Consider the following 19,613-nt stretch of genomic DNA (forward strand, 5'->3'; position numbering starts at 1 on the left):
TAACCTCATTAGGTTGTTGTAGGAAGAGTTATTACACACATAAAGCTCCTAAGTTGGTGTCTGCCCACACTACTGGTTTTCTCACAGCACTCTGCAATGTAGATGGTGACTTTCATATGACATTTGACAAGGTTGTCTACTTCCCTTTTGAAGGATTCTCTGTTCCTCTAGCTCGTATGACACGACTGTATCCCAGTTCATCTCCCATCTTTCTCAGTATCTATTCCCAATGTTTTTGGAGGGAAGGGTTCTCCACCTCCATTCACCCATCCAATATGGTATTTTTCAAGGTAAGTTCATCAATTACCTAAATGGTAATGACCTTCTCATATCACCTGAATTTCAGAGGCAACTATCCATCTTACTGCAGAGCATCTGAAACTTTTATTGTTTCTGCTAACACTGCTTCTATCCTGTATTTCAGTAAGTAGTTGGTAGCTACAATGTCGGGGAATTACTACAAAATTATGATTTAAAAAAATCTGTAACTGTTCCCTCTGGAGTAGATAGGACATAGAAATCACCCAGATTCCTAAAATATAATATATCTGCATTTATGAAAATAGTTTTTTTCTACTTTTTTTTAAATGTGGGAGAGACATGCTTCTAGTTCATTTAACACAGTAACACGTCCATTACATGATGCTAAAATTAAGGTGGACAAATTTTCATCTGATTCATCAAAAGTCTGGTTTTACCAACCCTTCGTCTTTCTGTAGGCTGGAGTATTTTTGGATAAATGCTGTTTAAGCATCATCAACTGAGGGTTTATATTTAGTTCAAGTAGCTTACCCCTATAACTAATTTCTGCTTGCAGTCAATCCATGGAAGTATCAGTAAGAAACACACATACACACATTTCACCAGAAAATGATCATGAGTAGCTTGGTAGAATGTGAAGAGGAAGGAAGAAAGATAGCCATAGAATTTTCCTCAGAAATTTTAAAATAAGGCACCCATTATTATGAGGCAGAAAATATTATACACCCTGTAGCAGAAATGTATAAAATCATCTTAAACCGCATAGATTACAAGTTTAGTTGTAACTTGATTGACTACTGAAGTAACTAAAGAAAATAATTTGTCAGTTATAAAGTAGATTAAGAAGCAAAGGAAGCAGAGGAAAAAATGGAAAAACATCAAAATGAGAAATCTTAGCATCGCGAATCACATACTATTCAAAAAAGTAGAGCCTCAGCAGACAGCCCAGAATATTTTATATTCTAATCCCAATGGCAAAGCCATGCCTAATGTGAGGATCAATGGTGAGGTTCTAACCAAGGACTTAAAGTATTCTGATACCTTTGGCAAGATCAATCCTAGCAAAGATACTTGTATCAGGCCATCTTGCCTGAGGTTATTAAATGTTCTATTATCTTAGTTCCTCTTATTCTAATTCCAGATCAATAGTCTGATTTTCATTTGTGTTTTCTTCTATGGTAAGAGAATGATTTGGTCATGGGACCATAAGGTTCCAGTTGCCTGAATTAAATCTTTTGTTTTGAATTAATGTTTGAATTATGATTAGTCTTCCTGTAAGTGTGTGCCCACAGAGAAATGCACCAATCCTGTAGACTTTCAATACGTATCACAAACTATCACTCTGATACACTGGATAACATTCGTTCAGGCTTTAGCATCCCTCACCTGACTATTACAGCCTTCCAGCTTCTTGTCTGTGGTCTTACATCCTCCAATCCATCATCCACAATGCTTTCAGATGACCTTCATATGCAAATCCTGTCATTTGATGTACTTGCTTAAATTCCTTTGATGTCTCCCCACTGCCTACAGAATAAAGTTTAAATTGCTTAGCTGGGCTCAAGGCTCTTCCTGATCCATGTATTGCTTACCTTTTCAGTTTTATCTCTTGAGATAATGCCCACATCATCATAGCTTTCTTACATGGAGGTCCTCAAATAGAGTCTGCTTTTATGCAACTCCATGCTTTGAGAGTACAGTTCCTACTGCTAGAATTGGCCTTCCTTCTTTTCTGCCTGCCTAAAATTGAGTCAGTGTTCTAGTCCTGTTGCAATAGTTCAGACCACTATCAAGTGTTTCTTGAATATACCACTACGAGAATATTCTTTTTTTTCCACATCTGTGCTGTATGTACATATGTACATAATTATTATAGAACCTATGTTTAATTGCACTTATTACTTTATATACCTGCCTTTATTCGACTATAATCTCACTGAGTTTAGTGACCATGTCTTATTCATCTTTATAGTCTCATATCTATCATAATATTTTGTCTATAATAGGCACTTAGTATTTGTTGACTGATTAAATAACTAAGGAGGTTGGCAATTAGATCTTGAAATTAAAAAAAAAAATTAACCTTTATTAAGTGCTTACTATAAGCCAAGGGCAACACTGAATCCATTGTAATTAATTGATGAATTAATCTCTAGATTATCTGGAAGGAGAATAGAGGGGGAAAAAAGTGCAGTGAATAAAAATTCTAATAATATAATCAACTTTGGAAATCTAGTAAACTGAAATAAACACTAACAAGAATAGCAATAAATTTAATTAAGTTAAATCAATGTTTAAACTATGTAAATTGTTCAGATTCATGATTCTGTGTTTAGCAGTTATATTTATCTTATCACCAGAAAAGAATCTCTGTCCATATATTTAAAGCATTCTATGAAACACACAGAGGGAGTGAGAGAGAGAATGAGAGAGTAAGAACAAAACCAAAAGATGTTTAAGAAAACCATTAAAAGTGTATTTCTTTTGTCAATGTGTTTAGCCTGGCAATTATTTTTAATAAAATCATCAAACATAATTTTTAAACATGACATTAAGTCGTTAAGTTTTCTTTTGGTTCATGGGTGTTTGTGTGTAAGTTCAGGTCTCCTATATTTTAAAGGTAATTTTAAGGCCTCTTCTTGCCTGGTCTCCCTGGCATTGTTGAATGCTCTTGAGAGCTCTTGATGATAACAGTGCTGCAAACTTAGGTGACCTGGGCCAGCCCGTGTGAATGGGCCTTAGAATGGCACAAACAGCAAACGAAAGATTTTATATATAACAAAGATAGAGACCGGGGAGTCCTTATGAATATGTTATTAAGCACCTGCGCTCCAGTTCTTCAACTGGAGCCGTTTGAAAAGAAAGGATGCTAACTTTTGGCCAGAACTGAGGTCTGTAGAGACATTTTCTTTGTTTGTTTTTGTAAAATTGAATTAATTTAAATTATAACAATTGAAATATGGCGCTTTCCCTCAACAGTCATTTGAATATTGAAAATCTTACAGTACAGCTAATCTTACTCCAGTTATATAGCAGTGTAAGTAGGAAGAGTTTGACCTTGGAGAAGTTTTAAAAATCATTTTCTCCCCTAAGCTTGGAGAGTTTTGCTTCATTTTGTTTTTGTTGTTGTTGTTGTTGTTGTTGTTTTTTAATGATACATTTGAAAGACAAAGCCAGACACAAAGATAGAAAGACAGATCTGTTGGGATGTAATATTCAGAAGAATGGGTGTGGAAAGGAAATACAGATGGCATGGCATAAGGGATGAACAAGTAAAATAGTTAGAGGTCAGCATGGAGAAATCAGTGAGGGAAGACCCTAAAGAGGGACTTGCCCAGTCTCATCAGGCCCATAAGGAAAGCCTGAGTAAGAGATTAGGAAGAGGTTTGTCAACAGGATTCACACATTTTCCAATAGAAGATGGAGCTATAAGCAAATCAAGGCAAAAATTTAAGTAAGATCAGAACCAAACTTTTTTTGTTTTTTTGAGGAGGAAGGGATAGGTTGTTTCAAAGCTTAAGAACTGCAATTTATAGAGAACATTGACCGAGAGCCCTCCATTATTGCCCAGTGGAAGATATAAGTAAAATGTGGTCATTGTTACTAATCCATTAGAATTTCATATAGCAAGGTATTCAGTGAGGTAGAACTTTTTTCTCTTCTGCAGAACTTTATTTATGATGGGGTGGGTACACGTGGGTATGATATTTAGAAATTTTAATTTACATTCTCCTGAACATCCAAGAATTTTAGAAACCTAGCAGGAGCAGCATGTCAGCTTGATCTAGACTTAGTTGCTGACTCAGAAGGCCAAGATGGTGCTAAACATAGGAGCTGTTTGAAAAGGAAGTATGCTAATTTTTGGCTAGAATCAAGGTCTGTAGAGAAATTGTGTTTGTTCTCTGTAAAATCAGCTTGTATTAAATTATGTGATGGTTGAAATAGATGATAGTTATAAATGAGCTTCTTTCTCAAGTCAAAGACTGAAAGGGAACAGGGCAACTGGGTTTGTGATGCTGGAGACACTGGGAGCAATTCTCACCCAGTCTCTCTAAGGGAGGGTTGTTCCCAGAAAGAATAGAGGCTAAGTGACTTAAAGGGGAGACCATTGGAAACCCAGACTAAATTGGTGTGAATTTCTCAGGCTGAGAATAAAATTGCCACTGTCCCTTCATAAATGGCTCTGGATAGGCTTGTAATATACATCTGTGACCACAGAAGATAATGAAGCTCCTGGATGCTGTCATGGGTTGAACTGTGTCCCTCGAACAAGACATGTTGAAACCTGAAGAAGCCCTGGTACTTGTGAATATAACCTTATTTTAAAATAGTGTTATTGCAGATGTAATTAAGATGAGGTCATTGGAGATGACCCTAATTCAATATGATCAGTGCCCTTATAAGAAGAGAGAAATTTGGACACAGACACACATAAATATGGGAACATCATGTGAAGAAACAGAGACAGACAGAAGATGGCCACATGAAGCTAGAGGCAGAGACTCAAAGTGTGCTGTCACAAGCCAAGTTGTGCTTGTGGCTACCAGAACAGTGACACAATACATTCTGTCATTTTAAGCCACCCAGTGGGTAGTGGCTTAAACATCAGCTCTAGAAAACCAACACAGATGCCAGCCTCATCACAGGGTCAACAGCAAGTCACTACAATGTCAGCAGTATTAGAGATCAGCAGATGATCATCTTGGAACTTTGAACTTCCCAGGAGTCATTTGTATCACCTTTTCTCAGGTTGGCAGCAGTTAAGGCATCTGTCTTCTTCAATGGGACCTCATAAATTCCAGTGACTCCAGGGGATATCTTGCAATTATCATAAGGAGGGATGACCCCCAAATAGGAGAGACAGCATTCTTTCTAATGAAGACTTATGAGATGCAGAATAGTAAGTACAGCTTAGAAAGGGAACTTAGATTTCCTCTGATCTCTCAGGGTGGTGAAGTCTGCAACCAAATCATACCAAAGGCCAGGTTTCTCTTAGGTAGGGATAAAACCATGTTCTCCCTTTGGTGGGTAGACTTTTCTAAATGTGGAAGTTGGGCTGGGCACAGTGGTTCACGCCTGTAATCCCAGCACTTTGGGAGGCTTAGGCAGGTGGATCACAAGGTCAGGAATTTGAGACCAGCCTGGCCAACATGGTGAAACCCTGTCTCTACTAAAAATACAAAAATTAGCTGGGCATGGTGGCACATGCCTGTAATCCCAGCTACCTGGGACGTCAAGGTAAGATAATTGCTTGAACCTGGGAAGTGGAGGTTGCAGTGAGCCAAGATCGCGCCACTGCACTCCAGGATGGGGGACAGAGCAAAACTCTGTCTCAGAAAAAGCAAACAAACAAACAAAAGAGTGGAAGTTGCCTACAGCCCAGAGATGACTTACAAAAGACTTGGTGCTTAGTAGCATGCAGAGCTTCTTAAAGAAGAGCTGCAGAGAAATCTTCATCAGGAGACTGGAGTAGGCCTTCTTAAAATACAAAACAGTTTTCAACTTCAAGAAATATAATAAATTATTGCCTTACGGGAAAAAAAATTGCATTGTAATTGCATAAAATTATCTCAGCTCAGGTTGATCTGGTTTACCCCATCACGTTAGAGACAGGAAAACTGAGGGGCACGGGATTACACAATTTTTTGGCAACCTGGGATTTTGCCTCTTGCTTTCTCACACTCACAGAATAATGGATTGTTTGTAAATCATGTTAGGTAGTGCTCTTCCGGTTGATGCGAGTGTCGCTCCAGTTATTGATATTGGTGCATATTAAGCATCCTCAGAAGTGCTTTTTTCTTCCAGTGTTTCACTAACACTTCTTAGTAGGGGGCACCTATCTTAAAATCTCATTTCTTTTTTTGTTTCCGTAGAAGACCTACTCTTTTGAGTCATCATGATAGAGTATTTCCTGTCCTATCAACATATCTGAACTAGTCACTTCTTTAATCTAGCTTGAAAATTCAGTTAGAAGAACTGTTCTAATTTCTCCATTTTACCTGTTGATGCTCTCTTGCTGAGCCACATACAATCTCTAGGAAAAAAAAAATGTGCTGTACACAGTGTTATCCACAAATCAGTACTACCTATCACAGTATGCTTCAGGAAATACAAAGCTACACTCTGTACATATGGGAACATTACAGATTTCTATAGTATTAGCTTGTATATTTAAAAGTTGTAAAAATTAAAGAAAAAAAATACATTATGCCTAAGCCCAATTCTTATACAAATGGACTATTTTTATTTCTGTATCTCCTTCTCTCCCAATAGAGAAATACTTTCAACTTTTACAAAAATCTAAATGCTTTAATCATCAGATAATATCAGAAAATTTATTCATAAGATACACACACACAATGCAGTGCTCCATGCGCAGTTGCACAGTTGAACAGGTTATATACACTGTACAACTCCAGGATATGTCATTCTCATTAGAGTCCATGAAAACAGTATCACTTTCTGTTGTACAGCATGCAACAAATAAGTAGGATATATTGGCCCTGTGATACACATATATGAACAAAAAAGGCAAAAACACAGATGAATCTTATCTTTGTTCAGAATTGACACAAATTCATAACACATCTTTTAAGTTAGTTTAAGTTAAGCTAGTTTAAACATCGGTTCTCATGGTTAAAGTTAGGTTAAATTAGAAAATCCATTCTAATTAAACCCAATTATGTTAGGTTTAATTTAATGAAGCTAGACAGACTCCTATCTTTTATCATACACAAAAATCAAATCAAAATGTATTCAAGACTTAAATCTAAGACATCAAACCATGAAACTACTGAAAGAAAACATTGGAGAAATTCCCAGGATATTGGAGTTGTCAAAGATTTCTTGAGTAATATCCCACAAGCACAGGCAACCAAAGCAAAAATGGACAAAGGAGATTATATCAAGTTAAAAATCTTCTACACAGCAAAGGAAATAATTAACAAAGTGAAAAGGCAACCTACAAGATAAGTAGACTTGATAGTTCTTCATTTTGCCACTTGATAAGCTGTCTCTTTCATATAAAACCGCTAAATGGCTAGAGCTGTAAAGATGTCCAAAGAAAACATATTTACCTTCTCACCTCAGTTATATTCAATCTTATTCAAATCGCACATGATTAGGAAATTCTCACATTTGTAAAAAAGCAAGAATAAAATATGTAAAAGGCAACAGGGCCTGCTTTAATATTTTTTCAAGTTGAAATAAAGCACTACAACATAAGATTGTTATTACACATATGTCCACACAGACACATTGCAAAAGATTTTATTCAATGCTAATGCATGTACACTCACATACAGCAGGAATGTAAATAAACATTTGCTTCCTACTCAGAGTTCTAAGGAGCAACAAAAGCAAAAACCTAAAATATGTTACCTTGATGCAAAATGTAGGGAAAACAACAACAACAACAACAACAACAACAAAAAAAAACCTTAGGGGGAGATTAAATTAACCTTAAAAATATTAATGGTGTTTGAAGGTAAAAATAAAGTTTTAAAGTTTGTTTTTTGTTCTGTTATCCTCTTTTCCTTTAAGTGCTAATCAGATCAATAATCTCCTGGGAGGTTGGCAGTACAGTGCTTACCCTACTTTGCTAAACATTTCATTAAACAAAACCTCAAGAAGTACTGAAAAAGCAAACAATACTTAAGTCCAAAATAAATAAATGAATAAATAAGCACACAGAGATACATCTCCACAAGAAGAAAAGTGGGGATTCCTGATCTTATTTCAGAAGACAAACACCTGGATATTGTTTTGTAAAATACATAGTGTCATGCAGGGAGTCAGAAGTGGTTTTCCATTCTGTTTCTGGTCTCTACTACTACTTTGACTCCTAGCAAATAGCTTAGTTTATCTCTACTTCCATTTCCTCATCTGAAAAATGAGGTCAAATATTGTCTTCACTTGTGAAGTTGTTTAAAGAACTAAACTAATAATAGAATGAAAGTTGTTAGCATAATTAGACAGTATCTACTTTTTTTGTGATTATTAATATAAAAGCTTTGATTAATACTAATGAATAAAAGATATGCAGCAGTTTCTTAAAAATGAGGTATTCATGGCTGGGCATGGTGGCTCACGCCTGTAATCCCAGCACTTTGGGAGGCCGAGGCAGGCAGAACACAAGGTCAGGAGATCGAGACCATCCTGACTAGTATAGTGAAACCCTGTCTCTACTAAACACACACACACACACACACACACACACACACACACACAATAGCTGGGCATGGTGGCGGACACCTGTAGTCCCAGTTACTCAGGAGGCTGAGGCAGGAAAATGGCATGAACCTGGGAGACGGAGGTTGGAGGTTGCAGTGAGCCGAGATCATGCCACTGCACTCCAGCCTGGGTGACAGAGCAAGACTCCTTCTCAAAAAAAAAAAAAAAAAAAAAAAAAAATTTTTTTCCCCCCACCCCCGGGACTTAGCCAAATCCATGTTGTTCACCCTGAAATATCTTTTTCTGACTGCTTAGCAAACCATATGCCTTTTCCTCCTCATAACATAGTTCAAGACTCATTTTTTTTATCTGTCCATATTAAATACTAGATATAAAATCATTATGGCAACATCCCTAGAAATTACATGATGAGATAACTTTTAAAATGTACCACATATCAATGTTGAAAAGAGGTAAGATAGACTAATAAAGAAAAAATAAAACAAAAATTAATAAGAGTGTTTGTGAATCCTTGGAAGAGGGAATTTTAGCTAGTCAAAACCATCATTGTTTCATTAAGTGATAATAGATAAATCTAATGCTACCTCCATTTTGATGGCATAATTGCACCTCTAGATCATAGATGTGACAAATTTTGTTATATTTTTATTTCAGTAAGATATTCAATAAATTCTCCTGTGTAGTCTTTATCACAAGGTTAATAAACACTGGCTAGCAGCTTACAACGGCGGGGGGCCTCCCAAGTAGGTGCACTTTACGGTTTTACACTTTAGTCTAATCAGTGTAATATACTCATTAACAACATGGTTGGGAATACAGAAAATATGCTAATCAAATGTGCAAATAACACTGGGACAATAGCCAGTGTACTTAATAATATAATTGTAACTTTCTAAATTATTTTCAATTTTTGTGGGTACATAGTTGGCATATATTTTGTGGGTTACAAGAGATATTTTGACATGGGCATGCAATGTATAATAACCACATGAAGGTAAATAGAGCATCCATTACCTCAAGAATTTATCCTTCGTGTTACAAACTGTCCAATTATACTCTATCAGTTATTTAAAAATATACACATAAACTATTTTTTACTGTAGTCACCCTGTTCTGCTACCAAATACGAGGTCTTATTCATTCTTTCTAACAATTGATAAGTGACAGAAGGGTGGTTGTGGACTCTAAGGGCATTGGAGATGTTCTGTTAACACAGATACCATGCCACCAGGCGGAGCATTGGCCTTGGAAGCCTCTGACTCTTAATCCACAGGTCTGCATGGTAAAGAGCGAATCAGATTGAAAAGGTGGAGGATGTCCACGTTTTTCCTTTTTTGTACCCATTAATCATCATCATCCTCCACCCACAACCCACTACTCTCTCTCGTTTCTCGTAAACCAGCCTTCCACTTTCTACCTGCATGAGTTTGATTGTTAACATTTTTAGGTCCCAGAAATAGGTGAAAAAATGTGAAGCTTGTCTTTTTGGGCTTGCCTTATTTCACTTAACCTAATAATTGCCAGTTCCATCCATGTTGCAAATGACAGGATCTCATTCTCTCTTTACAGCTGAATAGTACTCCATGGTGTATAGGTGCCACATGTTCTTTACGAACTCATCTATTAACGGACACTTAGGTTGCTCCCAAATCTTGACTATTGTAAATAGTGTAATAAACACAGTCGTGCAGCTATCTCTTCAGTATACTGATTTCCTTTATTTTATTTTATTATTATTATTATTATTTTTGAGTATACATCTAGGAGTAGGATTACTAGAGATTACTGGAGAATATGGTAGCTCTAATTTTAATTTTTTTGAGGAGCCCCCAAACTGTTCTATACAGTGGTTCTACAAATTTACATTCCTACCAATAGTGTAAAAGCATTCCCTTTTCTCCACATCCTTACCAGCATTCGTTATTGCCTGTTTTTTGGATAAAAGACATTTTAACTGGTGAGATGGTATCTTATTGTAGTTTTGATTTGCATTTCTCTGATGATCAGTGGTGTTGAGCACCTTTACATATTCCTGTTTGCTATTTGTATGTCTTCTTTTGAGAAGTGTCTATTCAGATCTTTTGCCCATTTTTAAATCAGATTATTGTTTTTTATTTAGTTGTTTGAGTTCCCTACATACTCTGGTTATTAATCTCTGGTCAGATGGGTAGTTTGCCAACAATTTCTCCCATTCTGTAGGTTGCCACTTCACTTTGTCAATTATTTCCTTTGCTCTGCAGAAGATTTTTAACTTGATATGATCTCCTTTGTCCATTTTTGCTTTGTTGCCTGCACTTGTGGGATATTGCTCAAGCTGTCTTTCACAACTCCAATATCCTGGGGAGTTTCTCCAATGTTTTCTTTCAGTAGTTTCATGGTTTGATGTCTTAGATTTAAGTCTTTAATACATTTTGATTTGATCTTTGTATATGGCAAAAGATAGGAGTCTAGCTTCATTCTTCTGCATATGAATATCCAGTTTTCCCTGCATCGTTGAAGAGACTGTCCGTTCCCCAATGTATGTTCTTGACACCTTTGACAAAAATGAGTTCACCGTAAATGTCTGCATTTATTTCTGTGTTTTATATTCTGTTCCACTGGTCTATGTGCCTGTTTTTATGCCAGTACCATGCCATCATAGTTACTATAGCTCTGCAGTATAATTTGAAGTCAGGTGATGTGATTCCTCCAGTTTTGTTCTTTTTTTCTTTTCTTTTTCTTTTTTTTTTGGAGACGGAGTCTCACTCTGCTGCCTAGGCTGGAATGCAGTGGTGCAATCTCAGCTCACTGACACAGACACTTCCCAGGTTAAAGTGCTTCTCCTGCCTCAGTCTCCCGAGTAGCTGGGATTACAGGCACATGCCACCATGCCCAGCTAATTTTTTTGTCGTTTTGGTAGAGACAGGGTTTCATGATTTTGGTCAGGCATGTCTCAAACTCCTGACCTCAGGTGATCCACCTACCTCAGTCTCCCAAAGTGTTGGGATTAGAGGTATGAGCCACCATGCCTGGCCTCCAGTTTTATTCTTAGCATTTGCTCAGTATAGCTTTAGCTATTTTGAGTCTTTTGTGATTCCACATACATTTTAGGATTGTTTTTTCTATTTCGGTGAAGATGTCATTGGTGTTTTGATGGGAACTGATTGAATCTGTAGATTGCTTTGGGTAGTATGGACATTTTAACAATATTGTTTCTTCAAATCCATGACATGGAGTATCTTCCCACTTTTTGGTGTCCTCTTTTTTCTAGCATTGATATTTGATAGTTTTCATTGTACAAGCTTTCATTTCTCTGGTTAAATTAATTTCTAGTTATTTTATTTGCGGCTATTGTAAATGGTATTACTTTCTTGATTTCTTTTTCAAATTACTCATTGTTGGCATATAGAAATGTTACTGATTTTTGTAGGTTGATTTTGTATCCTGCAACTTTATTGAATTTAACAGTTCTAATAGTTTTTTGGTGGTCTTTAGGTTTTTCCAAATATAAGATCATACCATATGCAAACAAAGATAATTTGACTTCTTCCTTTCAACTGCAGATGCCCCTTATTTCTTACGCTTGTATGATTTATTATAGCTAGGTTTTTGAGGACTGTTATCATGAAGGGATGTTGAATTTTATCAAATGCTGTTTCAACATTAATTGAAATAATCATATGGTGTTTGTTCTTCATTCTGTTGACGTGATTGTCACACTGATTAATTCACAAATGTTGAATCACCCTTGTATCCTTGGGATAAACCCACTTGGTCATGATGAATTATCTTTTTAATGTGTTGTTGAATTAGTATTTTGTTGAGGATTTTTGCATGACTATTCATCAGAAATATTGGCCTGTAGTTTTCTCTTTAATGTGTCTTTATCTGTTTTTGCTATTAGGGTAACACTGGCCTCCTAGAATGAATTTGGAAATATTCTCGCCTCTGCTTTTTTTTTTTTTTTTTTTTGGATTAGTTTGAGTATAATTGGTATTAGTTTTGCTTTAAATGTTTGGTAGAATTCAGCAATGATGCCACTGGTCCCCAGGCTTTTCTTTGCTGGGAAACTTTCTGTTGTGAGCTTCATGTTATTACTTGTTACTGGTCTGTTCAATAGCAAGCAACAACATTAAAGCCATAATAAAACACTCTGGTTTTGGAGTTTCTCATGGTTCATTCTTGGTAGGTTGTATGTGTCTAGAATTTATACATTTTTTTCTAGATTTTCCAATTTATCGGCATAAAGTTGATCATAGTGTCCACTAAGGATCCTTTTAGTTTCTGTGGCATCAGTTGTAAAGACTCTTTTTTCATCTCTTAATTTATTTATTTAGGTTTTCTCTCTTTTTTTCTTAGTCTGGCTAAAACTTTGTCAGTTTTGTTTATTTTTCCAATAAACCAACTTCTTATTTGGTTGATTCTTTGTATTGTTTTCTTTATTTCAATTTTATTTATTTCTCCCCTTAGCTTTATTTCTTTTCTCCTATTCACTTTCGGTTTAGTTTGCTCTTGCTTTTCTAGTTTTTTTAAGATGCATCATTGTTTATTTGGAGTTTTTCTTCTGTCTTGATGTAGACACCATAGCTATAAACTTCTCTTTTAGTACTGCTTTCACTGTAGCCCATAGATTGTGGTGTTCTGTGTTTTCATTATCATTTGTTTTAAGACATTTGTCAGTTTTTTTTTTTCTTTTTTCATTGGCCTACTTGTCGTTCATGAGCATACTGTTTAATATCCATGCATATGTATAGTTTCCAAAATTCCTCTTATTATTCCTCTAGTTATATTCCATTGTGGTCAGAGAAAATGCTTGCTATTATTATTATTATTTTTTGAAATGTTTTATAACTTGTTGTGTGGCCTAACTTATGGTCTATTCTTGAGAATGATCCATGTGCTGAGATAAAGAATGTGTATTCTTCAATCATTGGATAAAATGCTTTGTAAATATTTATTAGGTCTATTTGGTCTATAGTGAAGATTATTACATCCAGTGTTTCTTTGTTGATTTTCTCTCTGGAAGATCTATCTGTCCAATGCTGAAAGTGGGGTGTTGAAGTCTCCAGCTATTATTGTATTGGGATCTATCTCTCTCTCTAGCTCTAATAATATGTGCTATTTTGAATTTTCTGTCTAAAAGGTCATATGTCTCTGTCTCTCCAGGATTGGACTCTAGTGCCTTGTTTAGTTCATTTGGTGAGGTCATGTTTCCCTGGATGGTCTTGATGCTTGTGCATGTTCATTGGACTCTGGGCATTGAAGAGTTAGGTACTTATTGTAGACTTCTCAGTCTGGGCTTGTTTGTACCCATCCTTCTTGGGAAGGCCTTCCAGGTATTCAAAAGCACTTGAGTATTGTGATCTAAGCCATATCTGCATTAAAGCACATCTTAAGTCCAGTAATGCTGTAGTTGTGGTTGAGTCATAGAGGTACCACCTTGGTGATCTTGGAAAAGATCCACAAGAATTCTAATTCTTTTCCATTACTTTCTCCCAAACAAATGCAGCCTCTTTGTCTGTGCTAAGCTGCCTGGAGCTGGGGATGGGATGACATAGACACCCCTGGGACCACCACTAATGGGACTGCTCTGAGTCTGACCTGAAGTCAGCATAGCACTGGGTCTCACCCAAGGCCCAGTATAAACACTACCTGGCTGCCACCTACGTTCAAAGCCCCAGGGCTCTACAATCACCAGGTGGCAAAGCCAGCCAGGCTGATGTCTTTTCCTTTATGGAAGTGAATTCCCTCATGCCCCAAGTGGGTCTTTCCAGGAGCCAGGGACTCAAGTGAAAAATATTAGAAATCTACCTGAGTGCTCCATTTTACTGCATCTGAACTGGCACTTAAACTATGAGATGCAGTCCTTCCTACTCTTCCCTCCCCTTTCCACAGGCAGAGGAGCCTCACTCTATGGCCACCACCACCACAGGTCCATAAGGAATACTGCCAGGCTACCACTGATGTTCACTTCACGCCCAGGGCCTCTTCAGTCAGTTTGTGGGAAATGCTGCCAGAACTATCTCTTCAGAACAGTTGGCTTCCTTCTGGCCCAGAGCGAGTCCAGAAATGCCATCCAAGAGTCAATTCCTGGAAATGGGGACTCCAAGAGTCTGCTTGGTGCTCTCCCCAACTGTGGCTAATTTGGTAGCTAAGGTGCAAGGAAAATATTGCTTTATTTTTCTTTCAGCTTTACTCAAGAAGAAGCCTCTCACTATAGCCACCACAGCTGGGAATATGCTGGGTCTCCCCTAGAGCCAGCAAGTCTCAGAGTCTCACCCAAGGCCCATGGCATACTACTTGGATATTGCTGCTAGTAATTCAAGGCCCAAGGGCTCTTTAGTCAGCAAGTGATGTATTCTGCAAAGACGGAGTCCTTTCCTTCATGGCAGCAGGTTCCCTTCTGGCCCAGGGTGCGTCTAGAAATGGTTTCTGGGAGCTAGGACTTGGAATTCCCATTCATCAAAGAGGACTTTAACGCAAGACAAAGTCCTCTTTACTCTTCCCTCTCCTCTCCTGAAGAGAAAGGAAGGAGTCTCTTTTCGAGTCAGAAGCTGTGTTGCCTGCGGTTGGGGGAGGGGTAGCACAAGCACTTCCTTAGCCACTCCCGTTTGTGTCTCAGTAGGTAGCATGCCCCCATGTCCACTGGCTCCAAGCCCAGCTCAGCAGTAGGACATGTCTAGGAGTTGCAGTCTTTGTGGCCTAGACTGCCTTTCAAGTTTATTTAAGGTCCTGGAGCACTTTAGCTCACAGTGATGGGGCGTGCTGGAAGTCATATTCAGACTGCTGGGATGGGCAATTCCTCTCTGGCTAGGGCTCATCTAAATGCTCCCTGCGTGGATGGGTGCTGGCTGAGTTCAGCCCAGTTTTGCTTTCAGCTGTGACAGGGCAGCACTGAGTGCAATGCAGTGTCTCACAATCACTGTGCTCTCTCTCTCCCTGGCACACAGATTCTCTCTCCACGCCACATGGCTGCTGCTGGGAGATGGGAGATGGGTGTCATCCCCAGTTCAAGACTGTCTTTTCTAACTTCTTCAGTGCTGCCTTCAGACACATGAAGTTAAAACCAGGTATTGTGAGCACACACCTGATTTTTGGTTTCTATGCAGACAAAAACCCTTTTATAAGATTTAGACAGTTGTTAAATTTGGTGTTCCTGTCCAGGGGCATGGGATAGGCCATCTTGCTCCACCCCCATTTTGAATTATAACTTTAAAAAATGCCAATACATGTAAAAGCCAAAAATAAGATTCAGTGTCATATTAATACCCTTATGGTATTAGGTGATATTACCTATGTGATATTAACATACTTAAGGTGTGGCTGCTAAAATATATATAGCTGCAAGTGATATTCCTCCAATGCTTGCAAATAACAATGACTCTAACTGCATCTGAGTTTGCTTAAAAGCATCAAAAATAATTTTTGATGAGCGTCCTTCATGTTAAAAAAAATCTGAAAAGCCAAAGTTTGTAAAAATCTATCCCAAGGAAGGGAAACCTCTTCCTCTTATTTGTCCTTGGCACAGCTGAGTCAGGCTAGAATATTACAAGATTTTGTTAAATAGTAAGTGGAACCTAAACTGACTGGAGAGAATATTCTTTTAAAAACCACACAGATAGGATCCCTAAGATCAATTACCACAGGTTGATATGGGGTCAAAGGAAAACTACATCCTAAATCCAGGAATCACTTGCACTAAGATTTTTAGTTGCATTACATATTAAATTGAAATGTTAAAACCAGCCTAAAAGCCCAGCTCCACAAATTGAACAAAAATGTTTTATTCAATTAGTACAAAATATTCAACTTAATATTTTGTAGTAGATAAAATGAATGTTTTGGAAGATTATTTAAGAAATGAAAAATGCTCAGGTAGTAATATCAGTTCGGGTAGTAAACTGTACATGTGACTATGATTACAACTCTGCAAATATGTGATCTTTTAAAAGAAGCTTTGTAGCTTGACATCGTGGCATGCACCTGTAGTCCTAGCTACTCAGGAGGCTGAGGCAGGAGGCTGAGGCAGGAGGACTGCTTGAGCCCAGGACTTTGAAGCCTCAGTGTGCTATTATCTTCTGACTGTACTGGGTGACAGAATAAGACTCTGAACAAATAAATACATCTAATTAGATTAAATAAGCTTTCTGAAATTATTTTAAGGGTAATATTACAAGACCTCTGTAACATTGTGTTAGGGTAATAGGCAAGGAGTGATTTATTTCTTCATTTTGCTTTCATGAATTTTGTAAATTCTCCTTAATAATTAGATAATAACAACCCAAATTTATTAATGACTATCACATATATGGTATTTATTGCTCTTCTTGCATTATCTCATCTAATTCAAGGCAAAGAGATTGTGAAGCAGTTACTCCTATTATCCATTTTTATAGATGAAGATAAGGAGAGTCATGAAACAATCTAGATTAATGACTGAGAATTCAGTAGTAGTACCTAGTTGGGGTCTATGATTCAAAATGTGGTAGTTTACTTACAAGGTCCAAATTCTTAATCATCCTAAACTATAAAAGGATGCACAACATGGTGCAGTTTACAAGTTAAACATTTGATTATACCAAAGCTAATTTATAATCTTAATGTCCATATGCCCTACATTTTATAGACTGAGATAACTAGCAAATGATTGCCAAGGTACTGGTGCAATTCTAGCGGTGTGACCTTGGATAAATTATATAATATCAATGAGTAGTAATTCCTCATCTAAAAGTAAAAATATCATGTATTTTATAGAATTGCTGTGATGATTAGGAATTATTTATATAAAAGGCCTAGATTAATGACTACAAGCATTCATCATTATTGTCACTGTTGTTAAGTTGTATGGGAAAAATACTTTATCTCTAACTCTAAATATATTTTCTAGTACAAGTTTCCTAATTTAATTGTTCCTCTATTGTAGGACATGGATGGAAGATAATAAGTGTAGTTTCTTCCTCTGGGCAAGTGCTCATTTATCAGTCCTCATGTGGCACTAAATCTGAACACAGCCAGATATAGATGGTCTGTGACAGAAGAAACCTGATGATCTTACTGAATTCATCCCAGGTACTGTGCTTTTGATATTATTCTATAGTGTAGTCTTTATAATTTGGATTTCTGTAGCATCCCTGGAACAAGTTCACACGTGCTCGTGTGAGTTTCGTTTTGCATGTGCTGCTTTATCATGAACATGGAAGATATACCAGGTTTCTGTGGTAGAAACACTCTGGCCTCTTCCAAAGCAGAAGGCCCTGGGCTGTAGACCTTCAAATAGAAGCAAACATTCAAAGCTTTTAAAAGCTCTGACTTCTGGGAATGGAACAAATTGCTGAAATCACTTCTGCCTTGATCCAACAATTCATTATCTCCCAGAAACAGTGGCTTTTATAGCTGCTAAGGGGTTGCTATGTTCATCTAGAAAGAAGGAATAATCTCAATACAGACGTGAATTTTCAAGCCCTTACATTAAAATCTTTAGACTTAATTTTATTTGTCTAAATCTGTAATCAATCTAAGAATGGAATGGAGATATTTTGTAAAACAAATTAGGAAAGAACTAATTTTATTTTATATGAAACAAAATTGGCCCTTTATAATAAACTCCCCAAATATTCCAAAGAAAGAATTATATTTTATTCCCTTATTATACAGCTGGGAAATTATCAAAATGAATATTAAAATCTTGATTCCAATTTATGTTTGATATGGAAAACAAGGCCTTGTAAACATTTAACATTTTCTAATAGACAAGTGTGTAATAATTTACTAAGGGCACCCTACTGTCCTAGATTTATTGTAAGTCTCTTTATTGACGTAATCAGATTAATTTAATAATGAAAATTAATCCTAACTTTAGAGATACAAGCAACACATGTCAAGAGTGTTGTCTGATTTGCCTGAGGCCTATTTTCACCCAGGAAAGAAACGGCATTATTGGTGATTATTTAGCAGGTAAATAACTATAGGTCATGTCTGAATCTAATGATAGGAGTACTTTCATCAAACCTAAACTTGAATGACACCATTCCACAAAAATGGGGACCTGGAAAGAAGTTAAGTATCTTGATTTGTAAGACATGTGTATATATCCTCAATCAGTGTCTACACAGGGCAATTTTATTTAGATTAGGAGGTAAGGGGAGAAGGGATAAGACAATACTAAGGAGAATAGAACTGAGTCAGATTAAAGAAGAATGGAGTCTATGAAGAGACCTCTGGTCCATATATATATATATATATATATACACACACACACATATATATATATATATATATATACACACATATATATATATATGTAACAGGGAAATGGTTAACCAATTGAGGCACTAAATTATGAACCTCCCATGAGGTATGGCTTTACTTGTAAAATATCCTGGGGATTGAAGGTGATGATAATAATAATGCCTGGATGCTTGAAACACCCATCACTGTCTGAAACAGGAAGCAGTTAGGTGATACTTTTCACTGCTGTAAGGTATGAAATGGAGCTTCCGTACAATAGCAGGATCTTGAACTAGTAACTGGAAGGAGGATAAGCACTGGCAAACTAAAGACCAGTTTGGCAAATCAGTAGCCAGAGAGTGTTCAGTGAGGGGATGATAATGTCTTTATGGTTTTCACTGATTCTGAGGAGTAGCTATACTAGCTATACATGTCCGGTATATTTCTCAGTAGAGACATGCAGTGTTAATTACCAATTTCCAGAGTGAAGCACCATCTCTTTTCGTAGAATCCCCAAACGTATAACAACTTGAGGAGGTCTTCATTGGGAACTTCTTTTCTATAACTTTGGTATTTATACTCAGGCCAAGGAAAAGACAACCCAGATCCACCTGTGATAATTGCCCTTCTATTTCTAGAAAGATGCTTTTGATTAAAAGTAAGTTTCAGATGACATCAGCAATCTCTGTACTTTCAAGCTATTTCTTATTCTCTGACTGAAGCTAGATATTAATTCCCAGTCAAATTTATATAGCTTCTTCCCTCTGAAACCCAAAGGAAAAGAAAAGAAAAAAGAAGCTTCTCATCTCCTTCTTGTCCTTGGACCCCACCACTAGTCCTTTCTTCAAGCCTTTCAAGCATTCGTATTTTATTACCGTATTCACACCTCAAAAGAAGAAGAAACAAAAAGAAAACCTGCATGCATTCTCAAAACACCGTAAATTTCCTGTTTT

Source organism: Rhinopithecus bieti, unplaced genomic scaffold (assembly GCF_001698545.2).
Source record: "Rhinopithecus bieti isolate Rb0 unplaced genomic scaffold, ASM169854v2 scaffold_17743, whole genome shotgun sequence".
Classification (NCBI taxonomy): domain Eukaryota; kingdom Metazoa; phylum Chordata; class Mammalia; order Primates; family Cercopithecidae; genus Rhinopithecus; species Rhinopithecus bieti.